This window comes from Narcine bancroftii, chromosome 3 (assembly GCF_036971445.1).
Source record: "Narcine bancroftii isolate sNarBan1 chromosome 3, sNarBan1.hap1, whole genome shotgun sequence".
NCBI lineage: Eukaryota > Metazoa > Chordata > Chondrichthyes > Torpediniformes > Narcinidae > Narcine > Narcine bancroftii.
The window spans coordinates 279,949,167-279,973,311 of record NC_091471.1 but is presented as its reverse complement, the minus strand read 5'-3'; the positions used below and the strand labels follow the sequence as shown (position 1 = coordinate 279,973,311).

Below are 24,145 nucleotides of genomic sequence, written 5' to 3'. Positions count from 1 at the left end.
AATATGGAGACTCTTTATTGCACTACAGCAGCCATTTTCAACCTCTTCCCCCCCGCCCCCCCCCCGAAGACTCCACTCAAAGTTTATGGGCCCCCTTCCCTGTGAAGCAGTCCAATTTAGTTGATTTATTCTGTTCTCTCTTACCCACTAAATTTTAAAAACTCATAATTCAGTCTGTGGTCCCCTCTTAAATGTCTGTAGCCCACGGGTGGGGAGGGGGGGGGGAGAGTGGTTGAGAATGGTTGCTCTAGATTTCAACATTCAAAATGTGCTGGGAGAACTCAGCGGACCGAGCAGCATGAGTGGGGCGGTAAAGAATGGTGAACATTTCTGGCCAGACCGTCTATTTCCTTCCACATACACTGGCTGGCCCTCTGAATCACTCCAGCAGATTGTTTGTGGTGTCAGGTCATCTTGAATTCAAATTCCACTCCTGCTAAGGGAAGGCTGCCCAGCTGGACGGAATGTTAAAGCAAACTACCAGCTGCCTTCCCATTATTAGATAACATTACAGTTTTGCCTGTGCCTTCGTGTCCAGGCTAACATTAATTCTTCAACTACGGCAATTAACCCAGAGATAAAACAGAAAATATTGAAATACGCAGCAGGTCAAGTATCAGTGAAGAAATAAAAGTCACTGTGGGAAGTCAATGACCTTTCATCAGAGGTAGCAAAAGTTGGAAATCAACCTTGTTTAAGTTGCATAGATTGGAAAGAGGTGGAGAATATCCAAGGAAATATCAATGATATATTTGAGAGAAGAAAATGCAGAATTATATTAATGGTAATGCTGTCAACCGAGAAGGAAAAAGGCTTGTTAATCACAGCTGATCTGGAGGTGGTGTAAATAGTAGGAGATGATTGAGAGAGACAACAAAACAATGTCAGAACTAGAAGATACAGTTGCTCAGAATGAAATAAAAAGGATAATGCTCAAAATGCTTAATAGGTCAGGCAGCATCTGTGGGTTATTGCTACAGGCTGTACATTTTCAATTGAACTAGCCATTTCTTGTACATTGGCCAGAATGGTAAATTTGAAATATTTGAATTAGGTGTTGAGGATGGAGGATGTCAAGAACTAAGTTGCTATTCCTCAAACTCAGATTGGTCTGAGTTCAGGAGACCAAAGACAGAGGTCAGATTGAGAGTAAGACGCAGAATTAACATGACAGGCAACAGAAGGCTGAGCCATTTTATAGGCTGAATGGTGGTGCACTGTAAACCAGTCACCAAATCATGGCAAAAGAGACTGCACTTCTAAGCCCTGAATCCAGTACCTGAAACTAGGAGTCCTTCACCTGGAAGAGGTGTTTAGGTCCTTGAATATTGGGGAAGGGAAGAGTCACAAGGCCAGTGTTGCATCTCCTGCACTTACATGGGCCGGTCAGTGCTGAAGGAAGGGTGTTGCTGGAGATGGAAGACTGATCTGCTGATGACGCTGTGTTGGAAGTGTTGGAAGGATCTGTTGGATATGAAGAGTGAAATGGAAAATCTTATCATGCTCAGGGTCAACAGAACAGATGTTCTTGAGACTATAGTGGAGAGGAAGCCACATTAGAGGAAAAAAAGAGCTCACAGAAGAACTGGTGAGAAAGTTTTCATCAGTAGAACAGGTATCAATGCTAGAGAAATTGCAAAGAGTGAATTTAGTCCTTCTCGGAAGGAGGGTGGAAGGAGATGTAGTCAAGATAACATTGCAGATAATTATGAGAGTGTGAACTTGTTGTCAGTATTGGATACTATTCTGTCTCCTGAGATAGAGAAAGAAAAGAAAGGCAAGTAAGGAATTGGAGGTCCGCCGTGCGAAAGTTGGAACTGTGCAAAAAATGGCAGTAAAGATAATGGAATATGAGTTCTGCGCAAGAGCACAAACCAGTATCAATGTAACTGAAAGCAAGGTGTTGGAAGATTAACTAGGACTGAAACAAGCACTATTCCATATATCCCACAAAGCTTGGACCATGCTGGTTCCTGTTGCTACACATCTTTGGAGTAAGTGAGTGAAACTAAGTAAGTTGTTCAGGCAAGAAAGAGAATGGTGGTGTTGGATTAGTTCAAGGAAGCTGCAATACTAAAATAGTGGGTTACATTGAAGAGGAAAGAAGTGTAAATGATGGGAATATACTGGAATACGTTATATGAAAGAAAGAATACTTATGAGATGGAGGCCACAAAGCCAAGAAATCGATCCAGCAGAGTTTGGGTGCATATAAAAAAACCATTTGAGCTTCTCTATTTACCTCCATTCATTAGTTTCTTCTGTTTGTCAGCTAGCTTCACTTTTGTGCCCCGTTCTTTCTGGCTTTCAATGGATTACAGTAGTGAAAGCAAACTCCAAATTGAGCAAATTGGGACAAAAGCACTTTGACAGCTCGATGAATCAATATCTTCCAAAAAGCCAGACAACAGAAAATGATAGTTTATGCAGTCTATCTTTTTGGACAATTTGGATGGACTCAAGGTGAAATGCCATCATTACTTTTGCTTCTATCCACACGATTCAAACATTACTTCCACAAATGTAATCTGTGTGCTTGCACTGATACCTAGGGCTGCTATGGCAATGTCCATAAACGACATTTGTTGGCAAATATGTTCTGATGCTAATATCTGATCTCACTACTTTTCTATGTCATTGAAAACTTTCCCAGGTCCATGCAAAAAGATAGTTTGCATAAAAGCAAACTATGGTTAGTGTAGAAGTTAGCACAACGTTATTACAGCACAAGTGACCTGGATTCAAGATTCACACTGCCTGAAAGGAGATTGTTATTGCAGTGTTTGTGTGGGTTTCTTCCATGGTCTCTGATTTCCACCCACATTTCAAAGACTAATGGGGTGAGGTTAATTGGTCACATACATGTATTTGGGTGGCAAGGGCCTGTATTCGTGTTGTATTTCTACATTAATAAAAAAATTATAAAAAGTAACTTCTGTATCTCTCATTTGGCATCACAGAACTGGCTTTCTGGAAGATAACAATTCATCAAGCAGCAATGCAGACTTAATGGCTTGAAAAGAACAAAGAAACGTCCCGGGTCTGACCAGGAAGAGAGGAAATCAAAATCGACTGTATCACTCTGGGAGGAACATGGTGACGGTAAAGGAGCTCTGAAATAGGGCTTGACGACTATGTATGAAGGCGCTGTTTACATCCGGTACCGCACGGACGGCAGTCTCTTCAATCTGAGGCACCTACAAGCTCACACCAAGACACAAGAGAAACTTGTCCGTGAACTACTCTTTGCAGACGATGCCGCTTTAGTTGCCCATTCAGAGCCAGCTCTTCAGCGCTTGACGTCCTGTTTTGCGGAAACTGCCAAAATGTTTGGCCTGGAAGTCAGCCTGAAGAAAACGGAGGTCCTCTATCAGCCAGCTCCCCACCATGACTACCAGACCCCCACATCTCCATCGGGCACACAAAACTCAAAACGGTCAACCAGTTTACCTATCTCGGCTGCACCATTTCATCAGATGCAAGGATCGACAACGAGATAGACAACAGACTCGCCAAGGCAAATAGCGCCTTTGGAAGACTACACAAAAGAGTCTGGAAAAACAACCAATTGAAAAACCTCACAAAGATAAGCGTATACAGAGCCGTTGTCATACCCACACTCCTGTTCGGCTCCGAATCATGGGTCCTCTACCGGCATCACCTACGGCTCCTAGAACGCTTCCACCAGCGTTGTCTCCGCTCCATCCTCAACATTCATTGGAGCGACTTCATCTCCAAGTACTCGAGATGGCAGAGGCCGACACGCTGCTGAAGATCCAGCTGCGCTGGGTGGGTCACGTCTCCAGAATGGAGGACCATCGCCTTCCCAAGATCGTGTTATATGGCGAGCTCTCCACTGGCCACCGTGACAGAGGTGCACCAAAGAAGAGGTACAAGGACTGCCTAACGAAATCTCTTGGTGCCTGCCACATTGACCACCGCCAGTGGGCTGATATCGCCTCAAACCGTGCATCTTGGCGCCTCACAGTTCGGCGGCAGCAACCACCTTTGAAGAAGACCGCAGAGCCCACCTCACTGACAAAAGACAAAGGAGGAAAAACCCAACACCCAACTCCAACCAACCAATTTTCCCCTGCAACCGCTGCAACCATGTCTGCCTGTCCCACATCGGACTTGTCAGCCACAATCGAGCCTGCAGCTGACGTGGACTTTTACCCCCTCCATAAATCTTCGTCCGCGAAGCCAAGCCAAAGAAGAATAAAGGCAGAGGATACCTGTCGGATTTGGAAGATTCATATATTGGATAATACCCAGCTGGGAAAAGGACTTAAAACCCCGAAAAAGTTTTGGAGGTAGGTTCCAAAATGAGACCAAGCAGAGTTGGTAATCTGGACCCTGAACTAGCAGAGGTCGTGCAAAGTAGGTGACACAGCGAGAGAAAAGGTGAACAAAGCAAGAAGGGTAAAGAAGAAAGTGCTGGAGTGATGACGGTAAATCTTACTCTTAGAAACGTGATTAAGCTGACCACCATTCATCTCCATGTGAATTTGATTATCATTGATGATGTGCAGTTGGAATGGACCAATGGACCAATGAGCAGTCAGTCAGAGAATCAATGCCATACAACAATCTTACCACCCTGGAACACACAGCCTAAAATATCTTTTGAATGTATTTTAACACAAGTTATCAACTTGTCTTAAACCAGATCCTCCAATGTTTAGAATTTGGGTGGCTTTTAAAATTTTACAAGGGTAAATCATTATAAGACAATATTGTAGAGTACAACTTTGTACCATTCCCGAGAATTCAGAGGCTGTTAATAGATTAACTGAACAGCTGCTGTGCAAAAAGTATTCATTTGTTGGCAACACAGTACGTTGAGAAGCATTACAAGACAAAAAATGAGCAGAAAGTGTGTGCGGGCTGACACTAACTGCAGTTTTTAAACAGCAAACAACTACCTTCCTCCTTCTCACCATGTAAAAGGACTTAAGAATGGACAGTCCTTGAGCAAAAAGGCCTCGGCAAATAGATGTAACTGTACTGGTTCCTATAACCCTGGAAACAACACTCGATGCTATAATCTGCAACTGCAGTTATGACTTGTATAATGTGTGCACCTCATTATACAAATCACTTGTACTGAGACAGAAATAGCCAGGAGTGAAATTCACCCATCAGGCTCAGAGTTGGGAAATACAAAAACAAGCTGCTCCTCTATGAAGCCCAAACAATAATAGTTAGAGAGAGCCATTTATTCTCCAGTCTAACATAATTCCAAAACATCAGCTTGCAGCCATTTTGCTGAGATTCTTCTCTTAATGTGGAGAGAGGCAGACCCCGTTCACTGATTGCTATTAATATAATTTCAGGGATTGATTTTTGTTCTTGCAATAATAGGCTCATTAACGAGATGCATTACTGAGCCTCAGGTGCACCGTGCTTTTTTTTTTGTTGCTGGTATACAATTAATCTGGTATTTCTTTAAAGCTTTTTTGAAAATTGTAGAATAACAACCTGGCAGCTTGGTGACTTGTTTAAGTAGGGCTGCTGCAAGAATCGAGACAGCCAGAAACATCTCTAATGACCCAACAGCATCCCTTCCCTAACATAATCAATCATTTTCATAATCTACTCTTCCATTAGAATGGGAAGTAAAAACAAATTTAAAAAAAAGAAACAACTTTCTCAGAAACTTCTCCAATTTTCATATTTGGTGAATTTCAAGTTCATGGATGCCTGTTTTACGAGAAGCTTATCTGCACACCACAAGATCCCACGAGATGAAAATTGTAAATCCGCTAGTTGGCAATACTTTGTTCAGGGTTACCCGTTGGTCTGGACACCTGAGGGACTCGTTCTTTCCAACGAGCATCAATGAACTTGAAATTCACTAAATACAAAAAGGGGAAAATTTTCTGAGAAAGTTGTTTCTTTTTTTAAACTTGTTTCCAATGAAATGGGACCTTTAAAATTCTCTTGAACAAGAGGAGAGGATTTCAGTTTATCTAAAAGTTTTTTGCCTGGAAAGTGGTTTGCATCTTTCTTCGATACACTGAAGCAAGAACCACTGCTCTAGTCCCAATAGTTACTGAAATATTTTGCTTGAGAAAAATTGTCACTGGCCCATTTCCTTTGGAGTTGTGAAACCATGAACATAACAAGTCAATGAAGTACAATTAAAACAATGATTCTCAACCTTTTCTTCCCTCTCACATACCAACTTAAGTAATCCCTTACTAATCACAGAGCACCGATGACATAGGGATTACTTAAGGTGTATGACAGTGGAAAGAAAAAGTTTGAAAACCACCCAACCCCATTAACATTGTTCTCACACCCACTCAGGTTCTTTGGCTTGGCTTCGCGGACGAAGATTTATGGAGGGGGTAAAAAGTCCACGATGCGGGACAGGCAGACACGATTGCAGCGGTTGCAAGGGAAAATTGGTTGGTTGGGGTTGGGTGTTGGGTTTTTCCTCCTTTTCCTTTTGTCAGTGAGGTGGGCTCTGCGGTCTTCTTCAAAGGAGGTTGCTGCCCGCCAAACTGTGAGGCGCCAAGATGCACGGTTTGAGGCGTTATCAGCCCACTGGCGGTGGTCAATGTGGCAGGCACCAAGAGATTTCTTTAGGCAGTCCTTGTACCTTTTCTTTGGTGCACCTCTGTCACGGTGGCCAGTGGAGAGCTCGCCATATAACACGATCTTGGGAAGGCGATGGTCCTCCATTCTGGAGACGTGACCCATCCAGCGCAGCTGGATCTTCAGCAGCGTGGACTCGATGCTGTCGACCTCTGCCATCTCGAGTACTTCGACGTTAGGGGTGTAAGCGCTCCAATGGATGTTGAGGATGGAGCGGAGACAACGCTGGTGGAAGCGTTCTAGGAGCCGTAGGTGGTGCCGGTAGAGGACCCATGATTCGGAGCCGAACAGGAGTGTGGGTATGACAACGGCTCTGTATACGCTTATCTTTGTGAGGTTTTTCAGTTGGTTGTTTTTCCAGACTCTTTTGTGTAGTCTTCCAAAGGCGCTATTTGCCTTGGCGAGTCTGTTGTCTATCTCATTGTCGATCCTTGCATCTGATGAAATGGTGCAGCCGAGATAGGTAAACTGGTTGACCGTTTTGAGTTTTGTGTGCCCGATGGAGATGTGGGGGGGCTGGTAGTCATGGTGGGGAGCTGGCTGATGGAGGTCCTCAGTTTTCTTCAGGCTGACTTCCAGGCCAAACATTTTGGCAGTTTCCGCAAAGCCCACTCAGGTTAACAGTGAATAAATTATTCAATGTCCTTTGACCACTTCTCTCTGCCATACTCACAGCCCAGCCTCTCCCTCAGCTCTCCATGCTGTCATCCAGGAAAGCCCAAAAGAGTCACCACAGTGATTATGACGGCTGAAGGAACTATGGCTATAACTGAAGACCTGAGGTAGTATGAAGCAATCCCAACCCAGCATCTCCTGGCCTCCTGGGGTCATGCCATACTGAACCCAACAAAACCAAGAACTGAACCCAAGAATGAGAGAACAAAGAACCATGTCCGATCCAGTGTCAAGTCCAGCTCTATACCCAAGTAAGAAAGAGCACAGATTGGATGGGGCAGCGAGCATAATAGTGGCAGGGCAGTGGATGAGGCAGCAGGGATCCTCTGTAACACAGAGGAGCCAGGTGAGATAGAGCGAAGAGCAAGACTGAATGAGGGCATTGAGCTAATCAAAGTGAGGCAGCTGGAACAACGAGGGTGAGCACACGGCCAGCAGTTGGTGCAACGAAGGAGAGCAAAGAGGAAGGAGTGAAGGAGCAGCGGGGAGTGTGAATGAATCAGCAGGGAGGCAATGGGCAGAGGAACAAGGGGACAGCAAGTGGGGGAGTGAGTGAAGCTGGAGAATTACGGTCAAGTCTTTATATACGACCAAAAGCAAAAGTCCAGTCAAAATCAAGATGTGAGGTATTCTCAAAAATGTGAGGTGTGTATTTGTAAACCCAAATATTGGAAGAAGCATAAAGTAGAACAGGGAACAAAGGTACTCTGAGTGGATACTTCAATATCCCTCACCATGGTCAGGAGAATTATCATTGACTGTCCTTTCCTAGATCTGAAGAACAGAACTGCCAGACTTGGCCTGTGGCAGGAATTGTGAGAAGCAACACAAGGCAGAGACTTCCTGGAAATCATCCTCATCGGTCTATCTCCAGCAGATCATCTGTCCATGGAAGTGACCACCACATGGTCCAAATGGAGACAAGTCCTGTCTCCCCACTGCTCTCCACTGAGGGAGATAAGATAATCTGCAGACACTGAGGTCGAGTGCAATACACAAAGATGTTCGAGGAACTCAGCAGGTCAAGCAGCATCCACAGGATGTCGTCATTTCGGGTCTGAGCTTTGTCAGGAATATGCAAAAACAGGTAAATGTCTGAATGAAGAGGTGGGATGAGAGTGAAAAGAGGGGGTAGGAGGAGGAGCACAAGCTCAGAAGCAAGAGGTAATAAGTGGATACAGGTGGAAGAGTAGTGATAGGCAAAGAGAACAGAGGACTAAGAAAGTTAGCTCTTTGATAGGAGAAGGAAGGGAAGGGGTTGGAGAGCTGGAGGAAAGGAGATAGAGACCAGGAAAAGGAGGGTTCATGGAAATTGGAGATTGATAGTGATGCCAACTCTTGGATGCTTCTCCAATTTGAGGATGGCTTCAGCTTGGCAGTACATGAGCCCATGGACAGACATGTCAGTGTGGCAGTGGTGTGTGGAATTGAACTACAGGTGTGTGCCGCTTAACGCCCATGATATGTTCTGTAAAACTAGGCGTTATGTGATGTGGATGTTTTGTTAATACCATATTATATACTTGTATACTGTAGTGTACCTGAAAACTTTTTATTTCTAAGTAGGAGTCAGTGGGGGGACTGACATAGGGCTCTAGGGAGAAAGTAGGGCAATAGGATCAGTGTGGGAACTGATGATGCTAAGGGGAGAGTGGGGCAGTAGGATTAGTGTGGGGACTGATGGGGCTGTGGCGACAGCGAGGCAGTAGGAACAGTGTGGGGACTGACGGGGCTGTGGGGAGAGCAGGGCAGTAGGATCAGAGTGGGGTCCGACAGTGCTGTGGGGAGAGCGGGGCAGTGGAATCAGTGTGGGGACTGACAGGGCTGTGGGGAGAAAGTAGGGCAATAGGATCAGTGTGGGAACTGATGATGCTAAGGGGAGAGTGGGGCAGTAGGATTAGTGTGGGGACTGATGGAGCTGTGGGGACAACGAGGCAGTAGGATCAGTGTGGGGACTGACGGGGCTGTGGGGAGAGGGGGGCAGTAGGATCAGAGTGGGGTCCGACAGTGCTGTGGGGAGAGCGGGACAGTGGGATCAGTGTGGGAACTGACAGGGCTGTGGGGAGAGAGGTGCAGTAGGATCAGTGTGGGGTCTGACGGGGCTTTGGGATCATTGTGGGAACTGATGATGCTATGGGGAGAGTGGGGAAGTAGGATCATTGTGGGGACCAACACAAGGTTGTGGGGAGAGTGGGGCAGTAGGATCAGTGTGGGGACCAACACAGGGTTGTGGGGAGAGTGGGGCAGTAGGATCAGTGTGGGGACTGATGGGGCTATGGGGAGAGCGGGGCAGTAGGATCAGTATGGGAACTGACAGGGCTGTGGGGAGAGTAGGGCAGTAGGATCAGTGTGGGGACTGATGGGGCTGTGGGGACAGCGGGGCAGTAGGATCAGTGCGGGGCAGTAGGATCAGTGTGGGGACTGATGGGGCTGTGGGGACAGCGGGGCAGTAGGATCAGTATGGGAACTGACAGGGCTGTGGGAAGAGTAGGGCAGTAGGATCAGTGTGGTGACTGACTGGGCTATGGGGAGAGCGGGGCAGTGAGATCAGTGTGGGGACTGACGGGGCTGTGTGGAGAGCGGTGCAATAGGATCAGCGTGGGGAGAGCAGCGAAATGGGTTGAGTGGTTGCACACCAGGAAAACAAGCAATGCTGGCAAATCTTCCACCGTTCCCCACCACCCCCCCCCCCCCCCCCACCCCACCCCCTAGTCCCCCAGGATTCCAACTTCTCTGCACTGAAACTATAGGAAAGGAAGTCATTCTTCTGTGAAAACAGAGTCTGAGTAATCTGTCCTGCCATGGTGAGAAGCAAAGGGAGAGATATGGCAGAATATCTGTGGCAGCTGCTTGGAATGAGCTGAAGATCAGGAATGTGAGTGGCCATGACCTTGCCTTCTTCAGAGAGACCAACCAAGTGGAGGGCTTCAGCCAAAGGCTGACCTACAAAATGTCAGAGAACTGTTACTGCAGCCTTAGAAACTCTGAGCCTGTGAACATATTGCTCATCAGAGAGGCCTGTGAACAATTTGGAACCTCCAAAGACTCTCTTTGTGGGGACATTTCTATTCATCCTGCTCTGTTGTTCTCACCCCTCGTCAAGTTACTCATCCCATCGCAACACTGATTAAAATGGGGCCAGCAAGTGATGAGATGTTGTTAGCAGCAGAGCAGAAAAACCCAAGGAGATAAACTCTCATCTTGTCTATCTACTGCCAATGGGATCACCCACTGAACTTGTGACCTGAGAGCCAACAACTGCATGCTAAATGCTTGCTGTCGAGAGTATTGGATACAGTAAATGACCTCTGCACATGCACAAGTGTTGTTTCCTAGGAACAGATGCAGTATTACCTCAAACATTACCTCCCCATATGAACATGCTCTATTGTCTCAAGTAGGCTATTGTGTGGCTGCAGTCAGTTCTGGAGAAGCTTTGCAAAATGCTCAATTTCAGCTATGCCACTTTAAATCCCAAGTGCATCTAGAACGTCAGTCCGCTCTGCTTTTAGTTACCCTGTGACTGATCTGCGATGGCTGTTTTCTGGAGCCAAGAGTTCCAATTTCTGTTGAAAGTGGTTGAAGCGTGGGTTGCATGTAGATTGCCATTGTAGGGTGCTTGTCAGACAAAATAAAGCAGAAGCGCCTGGTCTCATCTCACAATTCGTGCCATTTCACCTGGAAATTATCACTAATGCAATTTGCTCTGCCTAAAATTGACTTTGAACTGCATAGTGCTGGGAAAAAAAACTGTACTTCACAATTCAATTTCTCAGCAATGACAACGTTGAGTGGAGATTCTACAACATTTGATCACATTATTTTTTTAATATTATTTACTGACCCAGTTCCAGTAATGTAGTATATCTTTATATCTGTAGTATAGCACTGCTTTCTCTAGCAGACTGTGGTACTGTCCAGAGGATTAAATCCATCATTCCCCTTTCCACAGGAAAAGAATACTGGCTTCTGAGTCGAGGCCTTTTTTCCAAGTAATGTTTCAACAGCAAGCAGTTGTTCTGTTTGCATAACAAACATGAAGGAGTATAATTTAATGCTAACCTATTCACAATACACTTCCTTTCTACCAAAGAGGATATCTTCATTTTAAAATATTTTTATTGAGTTTAATGTAATAATCCCATATACATGTTATATTGATAAAGCAAAGCAATATGATGACATTGTAGCGGCGTCACTCAGGTTATAGCTCAGGTTATAACTAGAGGTAGAAAGAAGACTCGCCCACCAAAGAAGCGCAATCGACACTGACTTTATTCGGCTGCAGCTCTGCCTTTTATAGGCAGCCGGCCGTGTCACCACCGGGGCGTGGCTTGGGCGAGGCCGGCTGCTGATTGACTGAACCAGATTGGACTTCCTGCGATCCGCGAGCTGTGATTGGCTGATTCGACCGCTATTCCCGCGGCCTATGGGAGCGTGTGTCTCATCCTGCGTGCTGTCTGCCTGATCGTCGTGTTCGATGATTGTTTACTGTGTCGGCCCGTGGAGTGCCGACATCCACATATCATATAATAAAAAGAAATGTACAATGCAACAAATTTTAAATTTTGTTCATAATTGTTAAATGTGATTGTTAGTTAAAATTATTATGCACATAGATCAGTTAAATAATACACCAAACCTCATTATACCTTGATACAATATCTAAAAAAAGATATAATCTAGGGTAATCATAATTAAATCTGATAAATCCGCTTATCTAAAAGAACTAATACTAATCTAGCCCCTCCCTCTAACCAATTTACTAAATCAAAGGAAAAATACAAAGATGGATCCAGTCGTGACCTCCAGGAAATGGACAGATCAGCACTCGAGCACCATATCACCTAAAACTGCCATTTATGGCTTTTTGAACAGAAACTTTTAATCTTTAATATTGTATCTAATTTTCTTTAAGCTTAGATATGTCATTACATCGTGAAGCCATTGTGCATGTCAGAGACAGTTCTCCTATAGTTGATGCTCTGCCATTGCTAACATATTACAGTAGGATTTAATTCAATATTCAACACTGTGTCTATTTTGATTATTTTTTACAGTGCAATTGCAGCATTAGCTTGTTGGTTACATTTGATTTTATTCCCAATTCTCTCTGCCATCTCTCCAAACGCTCACAGAGATAGCATGAACCACAAGCATTCTGCAATTCATTTACCAAAATGTTTGTTGAGTGGTTTTAAAAAGCACGGCTATGAAAATTTAAAGAGAAGAGTTGTTTCTCGAACAGTGATTAGACATCTTCGTTGCACTCTCATTGCTTTTGTTTCCTTGCTTTGTAATCAGGAGTCAGAAGCTCAATCAAAAAGCCAGGCAAGGATGGGGTGCAGTGGCCGTTTCCCGATTTGTAGTCCAAAGACATGCACCACAATTGGAAACAGTCATGGATTTTAAATTCAGTTACTAAGCTGGAATTTGTTTTTAAAAAAGGTCACATTCGTAATGACATGAAACTATCAGATCATTGTTATAACTCATCTGGTTCACAAATGCTCTTCAGGGGAGGAAAGATGTCGTCTCTACTCTGCCAGGCCATATATGACACCAGACCGGTGGCTGACAATTGAATCCCCTCCAGCAAACCAATCAGTTGCAACATATTAAAGGTGACAAGGCATGAAACCAGATGGGCCACTCTACATCTAACTCTATTTCAAATTCAAACACAACCAAGTCTTTAACAGCCCAGATCAGCTTGCAAGTTCCTCCTCACAATGTCAGAGCACTGATGCCTCGAGATCGGAAGTTCTATCCCATGGAGAAAAAAACATGTAGGAGCAGAATTAGGCCATTCAACCCATCGAGTCTGCTCTGCCATTCAAATCATGACTAATGTATTTTTCCTTTTAACCCCATTCTCCTTCCTTTCATAATCTCTGACCCCCTTCCTAAACAAGAATCTATTAACCTCTACTTTAAATATACCTAATGACTTGGCCTCCACCACCATCTGTAGCAACAAATTCCACTGATTCACCAACCTTTTCTTGAAAAGACTTCTCCTCGTCTCTGTTCTATAGAGATGTTGTTTTGTTCTAAGATGGTGCCCTCTGGTCCTAGATTTTTCCGCTACTGGAAAGATTTTCTCCACGTTCACTCTGTCCAGTCTTTTCAATATTTGCTGGGTTTCCAGGAGCTCTCACCTCATTCTTCTAAACTCAAGTGAGTACAGGCACAGAGCTTTCAAATACTCCTCACAAGTTAACACTCTCAGCCCTGGGGTCATCCTCATAAACATCTTCTGGACCCTCTCCAATATATCCTTCCTTAGGTACAGGGCCCAATGCTGTTCACAATACTCGAACTGTGGCCTGATCAACGTCTTGCAAAGTGTCATAATTATTAAAGCAACAGTTTAGCACGGAACCACAACTTACAGACATCATCCTAGACACGTCAGTCACAATCCCCATGTGTTCCCTGTTTGAAATGATGAGGCAGCACAGTGGGGAATCGGTGGGAAGGAGCAACAATAGAGGCCCTCAATATTACCTTCAAGGCCCACAAATATCCATGACATTTGGTCAAATATGGTGATAGAAACTGATGGATGTGGTTCTCAAAGTTGAACAAAGGTTGGAAGAAACTGAAAATAGCACTGGGAACAAAAAGAATGAGAAGGGGACTTGAATATCCATCATAGGTGTAGCTCAGTAGCACCACCACTAAGCAAGCTGATCAAGTGAAGGATGTAATTGCTGGATTTAAATGGTGGAAGCTACTAAGTGAAAAAACACAAAGGATAAACCTACTAGAATTCATGGCCAGATTTCAGATTTATTGTCAGAATACATACATGACGTCATATACAACTCTGAGATTTTTTTTCTGTGGGCAAGGCAGAATTACCAATTATTGGTAGTGCAAATGAAAGTGAGTGAGGACAGGTGCAGGGCTAAATAAGGCAATATGCACAAAGTGGATAAATGAGGTGAGTAAAGGAAAACAACTTGGATATGCCCTTTCCAAAAAAATAAGTTGTTCTATGAATTCCTGAGATATAGAAACCATTCTTTGGCTTTATGTGGACCTGGTCTTTATCAACAGAGTGAAAGGTCTTCAGTGGAAACTATCAGTCTGGTATGAAGTGTTAGAAACAATTCAGATTTATTGTCAGAGTAAATATATGTGGGCAAGGCAGAATTACCACTTATTGGTAGTACAAAAAAAAACTGTACATAGCATATACATGTAAACAAATAAAGAAGTCTGAAAAGATAACAAATGTAAACAAACTGTGCAATACAGAGAGAACAAAAGAATGTCAATAAAGTGCACAAATCAGTGTCCTTAAATCAGTCCCTGATTGAGTTTGTTGTTGAGAAGTCTGATGGTGGAGGGGTAGCAGCTGTTCTTGAACCTGTGGTGCGAGTCTTGTGGCACCTACACCTCTTTCCTGATGGCAGTAGTGAGAACAGAGCATGTGCTAAGTGGGGTGGATCTTTAATGATTGTCGCTCTCCAACAGCAGTGTTCCCTGTAGATGTTCTCGATAGTAGGGAGGGTTTTACCTGTGATGTCCTAGGCTGCGTCCACTACCTTTTGGAGGGCTTTACGCTCAGGGGTATTGGTGTCCCCATACCAGGCCATGATGCAGCCAGTCAGTGCACTTTCCACCACACACCTGTAGAAATTTGCCTGGGTTTCTGGTGTCATACCAAACCTCCGCAAACTCCTGAGGAAGTAGAGGCATTGATGTGCTGTCTTCATAATGCCATTAGGGTGTTGATTGCAGGAAAGATCATCCAAGTTAATGACTTCCAAGAACTTAAATTTGCAGTGATCTATCATAGATTTAAAGCTACACATGGGAATATTGGTGGAAGTCACCATCATGTAGCCTATGTGATAAGGTTCTACTATCCAATGTATTTGTGGTCAATGAGGTACTTTCAGGAGATGTAACTTGTGACTTACGGCAGAGGTTCTCAGACTTTCTTCCTCCCATTCCCTTATTTACATTGGATAACTTGCAACAAGCCACCACTGGGGGGGAGGGTGTAGGTGGTGGGCTGGTAGATCAAGCTGCCAGACCACTGACAAAATTTTTGTTTTGTTTTAGTAGGAAAATTCACATTAACATTGACTTTTCTGGTTTCTATTTGTGTCCAACACACAACGCGTCTCCCCCTTTCCTTATCCATATGTCTCCCTTCCTCCAGTTCTGTCTCCTCTCTCTTCCCATTTCCTTCCATCTCCTTTTCTCCAACTGTGCATTCACAAAATTACCCCTCCTCAAATTATCTCACAGCTTTTCTCTCCTGCTCTCCTTTCCATGACCACCATTGGCCCCTGCCCCTTCTTCCCTCTTCCCCTCACCATTTTATTCAGACACCTGCCTGCTTTTTGTTCATACCTTGATGAAAGGCTCAGGCCCAAAGTTGGCATAGTCTACCTACAACAAAGGCATGGACCACTGTTGGTTTGTGGACAACAGGTTGAGAGATACTGACCCAGAGGATTGAACTGTATGGTTGGATTTGAAAGCAGCACTGAAAACATGTTTCAACCTGGTGAATCTGGAACACATGGATGCAGCAATGCTAAACACTAACAACAGAATGTAATAGGCAGATTCAAATCATTCCTGGCTAATTTCTCCATCTTATCCCTTCTCACAACACCTGCCCACAACTGCAGGTGAAGTTCAATGCCCATCTTTTACCTCTCTCCCTCCTCACCAACACTCAAACCATGTGAAGCATAGTCCCTCCATTTTGGTCAACTGTAATTTGTTTTTTTTTCACCCTCAGAACCAAACTTAAATAATTTTCAGAACAATTCCCTTCAGTTCAGAAAGGTTACTCTGAGCTTCCAGTCACCTGTCTCTTTCATTTCTCCATCCTACTTCCAATCTGACATCTCTATCTTTAGAATGGCACTCTTCCAGCGAAGGCCAACACATGTATATGAAAAAGAATCTTCCCTGAGGCACATCAAAACTCTTCAGCAAATCCAACAATTTCAGATAACCAGAGGGGCTAGTTCTGACGTAAGGTCATCAATTTGTATTGTTGACATGTTCGTGACAATAAACCTGATTCTGTGTTTCCTCACAACGCCACCTGACTGAGTATTTCTGGCCGGTTTTACTTAAACCTGACAAAGGGCCCATGCCTGAAATGTTGGTTACCCTTCACTGTCTATGGATGCTACATGACCTTCTGAGTTTCTCCAGCACTTTTGTGTATTACACAAACCCAGAATTTGCAGACTTTCCTATTTAACAACATATTTCAGGCATCTTCTTTCTATTTTTGATGTCTACAACAACAGTGTCTTGCATTGCAGTTTGGCATAGTAATAAGGCATGGGCTGGGCCAGGCAATGATCAGCTATCCATCTCCCCATGACATTCAACAGCATTATCTTGCCTTGTTCCCTGCTATCAGCTTCATGGGTAGGGATTCAACATCAACCAGAAACGTAATTTGATGTCCAAGGTTCCCATCCTCCAGTGACTGGCTCAATTCCTGCCATTGCAAAGCCTTTCCACCATCTCATCAGGGAAACAATACCCACCACTTTCCTGAATGAACGCAGCTTCTCAACTTTCAGGAAGTTCAAACAACATTTTGGGCTGGATTTCAAAGAATTAATTCCCTCCACAACTGAAAATTGTGTACCTGCTATAAAATGCACTGCAGTTACTTGTACAAGGTGACATAACTTCCCCATCTAGAAGAGCAAGGGGTAGAACTGCACAGAAACACCAGTACTTGCAGGTTCCCCTCAAACTTTAACACCATGCTGACATGGAAATATTTCATCACCCTGCGATCTAAATGCTGGAATTCCCTCTCCCCATACGACTGTGAGAGGAACCTCACCAGAACGATGGCACCAGCTCAATAAGGCAGCTTACCCTCACCAGCCCAAAGGCAATTAGGAAGGGGCAATAAATGTTGAGATTGGTGGTGACAATTGCATTCTGACCGAATAATACAAGAATAAATCACCTACCTCTATAAGAACAGATGAGGCAATTATTATTGCAGTATTGTTGCCCTTGGTGCCTGGACCAGTAGACAGTAACTGATCAGCGATTCCAAATAATCATACGGGTGATTATTCCAAATGCACAGCATCAGTTTAATCAGCAAGGCATTAAACAGTACTGCATGAATTTTCTTGTTTCCAGGAGAAATGTGTTTGGCATCAATTAACAACAATGGAGTGAAGATCTGAAATGCAAATATTCTTTGTGTTTGATTCTGGCTCTTTCACTTGTAATGACAGTGGCCATATAATGAAAATTAATAAGATTAAGTAGTTGCGCGTGTGGCGATGAGAGAAAGACTTTTCTGGCCTAACTCGAATGGCGCCCAGTTGGAAAAACTTTACTGTTATTTCACAGGCACATTTCCCAGGAAACCTCGCGCACCATGGGGCAGAAGTGACATAATTTTCCGGCCCGCTGTTGCCCCACAGTCAGCATCCACCTGACGGCTGACATCTGCGGCCCACTCGCAGCTTTTTGAGCCGGTTCAACACGCACTGAGGTGAGCAGCCACAATTGGTTGATTCTAGTAACAGACTCAATACAAAAATAATAATGAAACACAATCATTCCAGATGTAAAAGTCTACATTCAAAATACCTTTCAAGTTGGAATTCCTGGATCACTGTCTGCACTTCACTGCAGACAAGGCACCCAAATGGAACCACAGCACCACAATACTGTTCTACCAGAGATAAACATGGTTCGATTTGCAAATTGTATACAATACCACATTTGTTAAAAGAGCTAATGACAGCACATTGATGCTGCACTTCCTTTTTAATTTATAATGACATGTTATCTAATTTAGATCACTTCACTTACTTCTGTTACATGTGATTAGAATGTCAAAGAGTACTGGACTTACATGGCTGGATCTAACTCTGTTATTAACTGTAATCAAAATTGCCAAAATCCCTGCAGCTTTGCAATAATTAGATTTTTGCCTCCGAGGAACTGGGTCAACTTTTAACAAATCTATTCAAGTCCATTATGAAATTTTGGGTTTAGCCAGCAAGAGATCTTGGTGCACAGTACTTAATTAAACCATTCTGCCTCCTGATATCTCGGAGGTGAAATAAAAAGTGCAGTGTAATCCATACTCTATCTGGAAGACTGCAGTTTCAGAGCCTTTGACAGACAGAGCTAACCAGCCTTGGCTGTGGCAACTGTCCAGAAACCACAGGACTTTCCTCTGCCACAAGCATGAATAATAACACTTCTCTTTCGGCAGAGTTTGAACAACAGATCTGATTCCTTGAAAGAAAAGATGTTAAACTGAATTTAAAATACCCAGTACATTTGAAGAAAAATAGCTTTTGTGTCACAAGAAATATGACATCAGTCTGAGGACCTGAAAGCAGAGTCGGATGATGTGCAGGCGCACTCTGTACAGGGAAGCAGGGTGCATTAAGCAGCATCCACAGCAACTCAAGAGAGTCTCAATCTTTTGGTACCACACTACTTAACTCTTTACCCACACCAGAAAAAAAGGAAATAAGAACATCAGACCATCGAGCCTGCTCCACTATTCAATAAGATCTTGGCTGATCTTCCTGTGGACTCAGCTCCACTTCCCTGCCTGTTCCCCAAAATTCTTAGTTCTCTGACAAATAAAAAGTCTATCTGGATGAACTTTAAATATATTAACTGAGGCAACGTGTAGTGGTTTATTGGGCAGAGAATTCCACAGATTCACTTCTCTCCTCAACTCTGTCCTAAATTTACTCCCCAAATCTCGAGACTGTTCCTTGTTCTCGTCTCACCTTTACCAGTGAAAGTATCTTCCTGCTTCTATTTTATCCATTCCTTTCAAATTGTTATATTTCTATAAAGACCTCTCTTCATCCTTCTAAACTTCAATGAGTATCATTCCAGTTGGCTCATTCTTTCCTTATAGGTTAACTGCCTCATTTCCAAAATCAACCTGGTAACCTCCTCTTCACTGCCCCCAAAGCCAATGTATCTTGCAAGGAGACCAGAACTGCATGCAGTAAGCCAGGTGTAGCCTCCCTAGTTCTCTGTATCGTTGCAGCAAAACCTCCCTACTCTTAAATTCAAACCCTCCAGCAATGAAGGACACCATCCCATTTGCCTTCTTGATGACCTGCTGCACCTGCAAACTAACCGTTTGCAATTTGTGCATAAGCCCACCTTGCCCTCTTCTGCACAACAATGAGGTAGGCCATTCAACGGTTGGAGCCTGAACTGCCACTCAGTGAGATCAAGACCGATCTTAAACATCTACCTAACGTCTCAGTTCCTGAGACCCCAGCACCCAGGCCATGCCCTCCTCCTCACTCTGCTACCATCGGGAAAAAGATACAGGAGTCTAAAGATGAACACTCAATGGTAGAAGGACAGCTTATTTCCTGCTGCCATCAGATGAACCAAAGACTCTATTGTGCATTATTATTGTTACATTTATTGTTGTAAGATGGTTTATAATATGAATATTTACCCTATGATGCAGTGGCGAGCACCAAATTTCATGACTTGTTCATGGCAATAAATTCTGATTCTAAAGCATTGGTGGCTAACAAACATCTACCAAACAGAGCTTTTAAATTTTTCGAGTGATCCTACTGCTTCAATTGGAATTAAATGGAAATCTTGAAGTCTACCACGGTGACAACAAGACACATATTTGATGGAGGTAAATGATCTATGTCTAATCTTAAAATGTTCTTTTGTTTAAAATCTCTCCTTTAATATATAAACAGAAACAGTTCCTCCATGGCTCCTCTAACAACTCCTGAAGTAATTTTACGCATCATTAAATTTATATTCAATCATCCCATAATCTTCTTTGTGAAGGGGGTAAAACTATTGCTTGAACTATGAACTATTGCTGTCAATCGTGGTTGACAAATTAATTGCTTAATTGCCTCCAATTTATGAGTTTGATTTGTAATTGTTGAAGAGGAAATGTAATGTGGGTTTCAGCCAATGCCACTGAGATAGCAATAAAAGGCAAACTTTAAAGCTACTAATGAAGGAAATTAAATAATGATTCAATATCAGGTCATTCCAAAAGTCAATAATGAGAATTTGGCTGCATTAAAGTATTAGGGAAACATTCACACAACTTAAAACTTTTCAAGTTTAATAGTTAACCAACAGAGAAGAAGCAATTAAAAAGTTAGAGAGAATCGGCTTATTAGCACAGCAGGAAGTGAAAGGATTATATAACAATCTACTGCTGTGTAAAGCAAATGATAGGCTGTAAAATTCCTGTAATTTTTCCTTTTATTCTATTTACTTTGTTAGACATAGTGTGTGTTGATATACACACACACACACAGATCTATAAAAGGCATTTTCTTAATACAATCACCTCAGTTAATTCCACAATACTACTTGATACTCATAATCTTAAATATTCTTTTATAAGCATTAAAAAGCACAAAAATTTGCTTCAATGTTTTTGACAGTGAATACTATAATTGATGCCCTATCAATAACTCCAAACACTAGAAGTTACCTGACTGACAGACTTTTATTACCGTAAACAGAAGGCACATCTCATGCTGTTGACCCGAGACCCAAGCTCGTTCTGGAGGTGGGGTTATGGTCTGGCTGCCTTTATTAGGGGAACCAAGGGTACAATAAGCAAGGGCAGGCCAGCCATACACATATAAACAGTATTAACAGTGGTTCCATCTGGCAGGCAAAAACATTCTTTGCACCTCTGCTGAGAAAGTCTTTTTTTAATGATCATCTTCAATCTATGCACTCGTTATCTCACAGTAAAAGTCTTAAAAGCCCCTCTCAGGTCAACTCTTAATCTTCTCAGTTGATGCCCTTTATCTATCTCTTCATAAATGCAACCCTTCACCCTTTCCACTAATATCTTATCTTTTCAAGGATTCCGCTCCTAATGCTGAATATGTCAAGTCGATTACATCTTAAATGAACTTCTACATACCTACTTTGCGCTCTTCATTAAAGGCCTTCCTTGGGAAAGTTGGATGTGAGATTATAATCCAGGGTGACATCCCAATGCAATACCAAGAAACCCCTTCTCAGGTGTTCGGGTGAAAAACAACACTTCAGTGCTTCCACTTGAAATATAGCAAGAAGTTCTTCCCAACATTTACCCCTTAAACAATTGCACAAGATCTAATCTGGGACTTTCATGATTGTTATGCTTTTAACATATCAAATCTACTTCCAAAATAATTCACTGGACACGGGCACCTTGAGGATGACCACAGCTTAAGAAAGGTAATGTACAATTGCAAGTTCTTTCTTCTTCCTTAATATTCAATTTTTTAAAACTTCCAAATGGTATCACATTTTTCACAAATGCATTGAAAAATTCACATCACAAATGAATGTTCCTTTCCAGAGTCCAGATTCTTTACCTATATCCCAGGAGTGACCTACTCAACGCAGGTATCTGTGGAACAACACTATGCATTAGCCACAACGAATTCTGAGTTCTGGTTCACTGTATTTTTAGCACCTAACCCATAATCAGTAGGTACAACAGGAAGAGGAACAAGCCATTCAGTCCCATTAGATGGCTGCGACATTCAAATGATCGTGGCTCTTCATCATGCGAACACTAGGGTCCAGAGGGTGAATCACAAAATTCCATTTCAATTAAAATAAAATACCTCTCAAAAACAGTGTATTTCCACTGAAACATAATTGACAGCAGAGCATGAGGATTATGCAAACGTTTTCTGGTAGACAAATATTTTCTGGTACAAATTACAACAAGAATGCATGTAAAACACATTTTACATTATCAACCTGTCAACTACACTAACAGATCATTCATGGATGGTTTATTGCAGAGTGTGCCCCACTGGAGCAAGAAAAGGAATGGAGCCCACAATGAACGGGAATTGGGCAGCATATAATTGCCATTTTCTGTCGATCAAATGTTCCTGCATAAAGAATCAAAAACAATCATAAATTATTTGCACCAAGGCATACTCATTCATAGAGCAAGGTATCACAAGTACAGAATGAAGCCACAGGGTGGGACAGTTACCAGCAACTCAACTAGCAACTTAATAATGATCTCATAGACAGGACAGAAGAGAATATTAAGAATAATGGTACATAGGTGCCACAAAAGAGAGTTTCTTGACGGCTTTCTCTAGCCATCCCATTATTTGCAATTTATGGTAGACCAGCTGCAACTTTGCTCATATAATGTGGATTGAAAAGCAAAAATAATTAATTAAATGCCTGGTGGATGGGAAGGTGCTCCATGAATCCAAAGACCCAAAACTTACGTGGTTCAGAAGTACATTAAAACTAGTGAAATGCTAGGCAGGGGGATTGAGGAATGCACTTGATGTTCTGCCTCACTGTCCTGTTTGCTTCTCAATGGCTTCAAATCTAATCGGCTGTCCATTTGGTGCCGATCTGAAGCAGACCGCATATTAATGGAAAAGACCGGATGTTGCAGAATTGATTCTTATCCTTGAGAGGCCACTGAATTTTGCAGAAAAAGCATTAAATGACATTTTATGCCACTGTACATCATCACTACATATGATCAGGCCCAGCACGTCATAAGCACAAGGAATCTGAAGCATTTTAGCTTCCTTTGGGGGTGGTTCAGTAAAATCGCGATTACATTTCTTCCAAAGTACAATAATATGGTGCACATAAGCATTGTGCTCTGCAATAAAATTGCCAGGCCAATTTATTAACTTCCATAAGAAGCAAGGGAAGCTTTCTGGCAAGCTTTCTCAAGAGCAGCGAATAAAAAAATAAACCCATCAAAATTCTTTCTTTCAAAATTGTGCTTTGGTCCCCTAACAATGGGAGCTGTCGAATGCAAAGTGTGGGCAGCTCTGGAACCTTCCATCCATTATTTGGAGATGCTTTGGCAACATAGTACAAATTAGAGTAGCCTCCCCCCTCTGGTGGTTTTCTTTTTCAACGCTGCCATTTTTTCTTCTCACAGAGAGCCATTTTCTGTTGAATGTTGCTGGGGTTGGGGGAGAGGGGGAATGTGCCAGGCCGATCCTTAATGGTACTTCTGAAGATTCAAAGCAATTTACTTCCACCTGGACAACTGCGGTATTGCGTGGCACCTTCCATCACAACACCATGAGTATCATTCAAGGAGGCCAGATGTTTCACAAGGAAGCTGGAGAACAGATGCCAAACCTCGTGATGCAGAAGCAATGTCTGTAAGTCGAGCAAATTTGTGAAGAAGGAGGCACAGAGCTTAAGGGGAGGATTCTCAACATTTAGCATGGAAAAGACTGAAGTGTTTTGCCTCAGGTGGTTGTATGAGAAGAGGCTAAGAGTTATTTAAAAATCCAGACTTAGACAGTGTTTGAGACAGCAGATTGGAATACAAGGAATGGCAAATACTGAACGGGGCAGAGGCAAGGTGAAATTTCCAGATTGCAAAAAAAACTTGCATTTCTAAAGTACAATTAGATTTTACGAGGTACAACAATAATTACACTGGAAATGAAATGTGGGTAATGAAGAGGCCATCAAATATCACTGAAGCAATGATCAAGTAGCTTGTACATCCAGTAAGGCTCATTATTTTGAAATGAATGCATGAAGGGACAAGGAGTCACTGCAGCTCAACAGAAATAGAAATGATGATAAAGTGTCCAATGCAACGCAATGTGAATTATGGACCAGACGGCACTTGCAGATGGGAGAACTGCAAGGATTAAGAGAAACAGTCAAGTATTAAGGTGATAAATACCTCATCATTCTACATGTGTAAGTATTACACTGTATAATTCCTTTCTCCTGTTTTCAAATCAAAACACAGCCTTGCCAACTTGGCCTCTTACAGATTCCATTTTTTATGATTCTGCTATTTTGATGATAAGGGTTCATTGTCCAATGTACA

General features: G+C 42.8%; 1 protein-coding gene and 1 long non-coding RNA gene across 10 annotated transcripts in view; one reads left to right on the top strand and one right to left on the bottom strand.

Annotated features, from left to right (window-relative positions):
• The window catches only part of mad1l1 (mitotic arrest deficient 1 like 1), a 1,066,498-nt gene that overhangs the window by 359,011 nt on the left and 683,342 nt on the right, over window positions 1–24,145 (bottom strand). The window lies entirely within an intron of this gene.
• LOC138756502 (uncharacterized) lies at window positions 545–11,817 on the top strand. 2 transcript variants are annotated; one of them, XR_011353111.1, is made up of 4 exons: window positions 545–667; window positions 2,961–3,102; window positions 8,051–8,365; window positions 10,029–11,817. It is a non-coding gene; the product is annotated as an uncharacterized lncRNA (long non-coding RNA). The 2 variants fall into 2 exon arrangements; XR_011353110.1 differs by having other exon boundaries at window positions 9,991–11,817.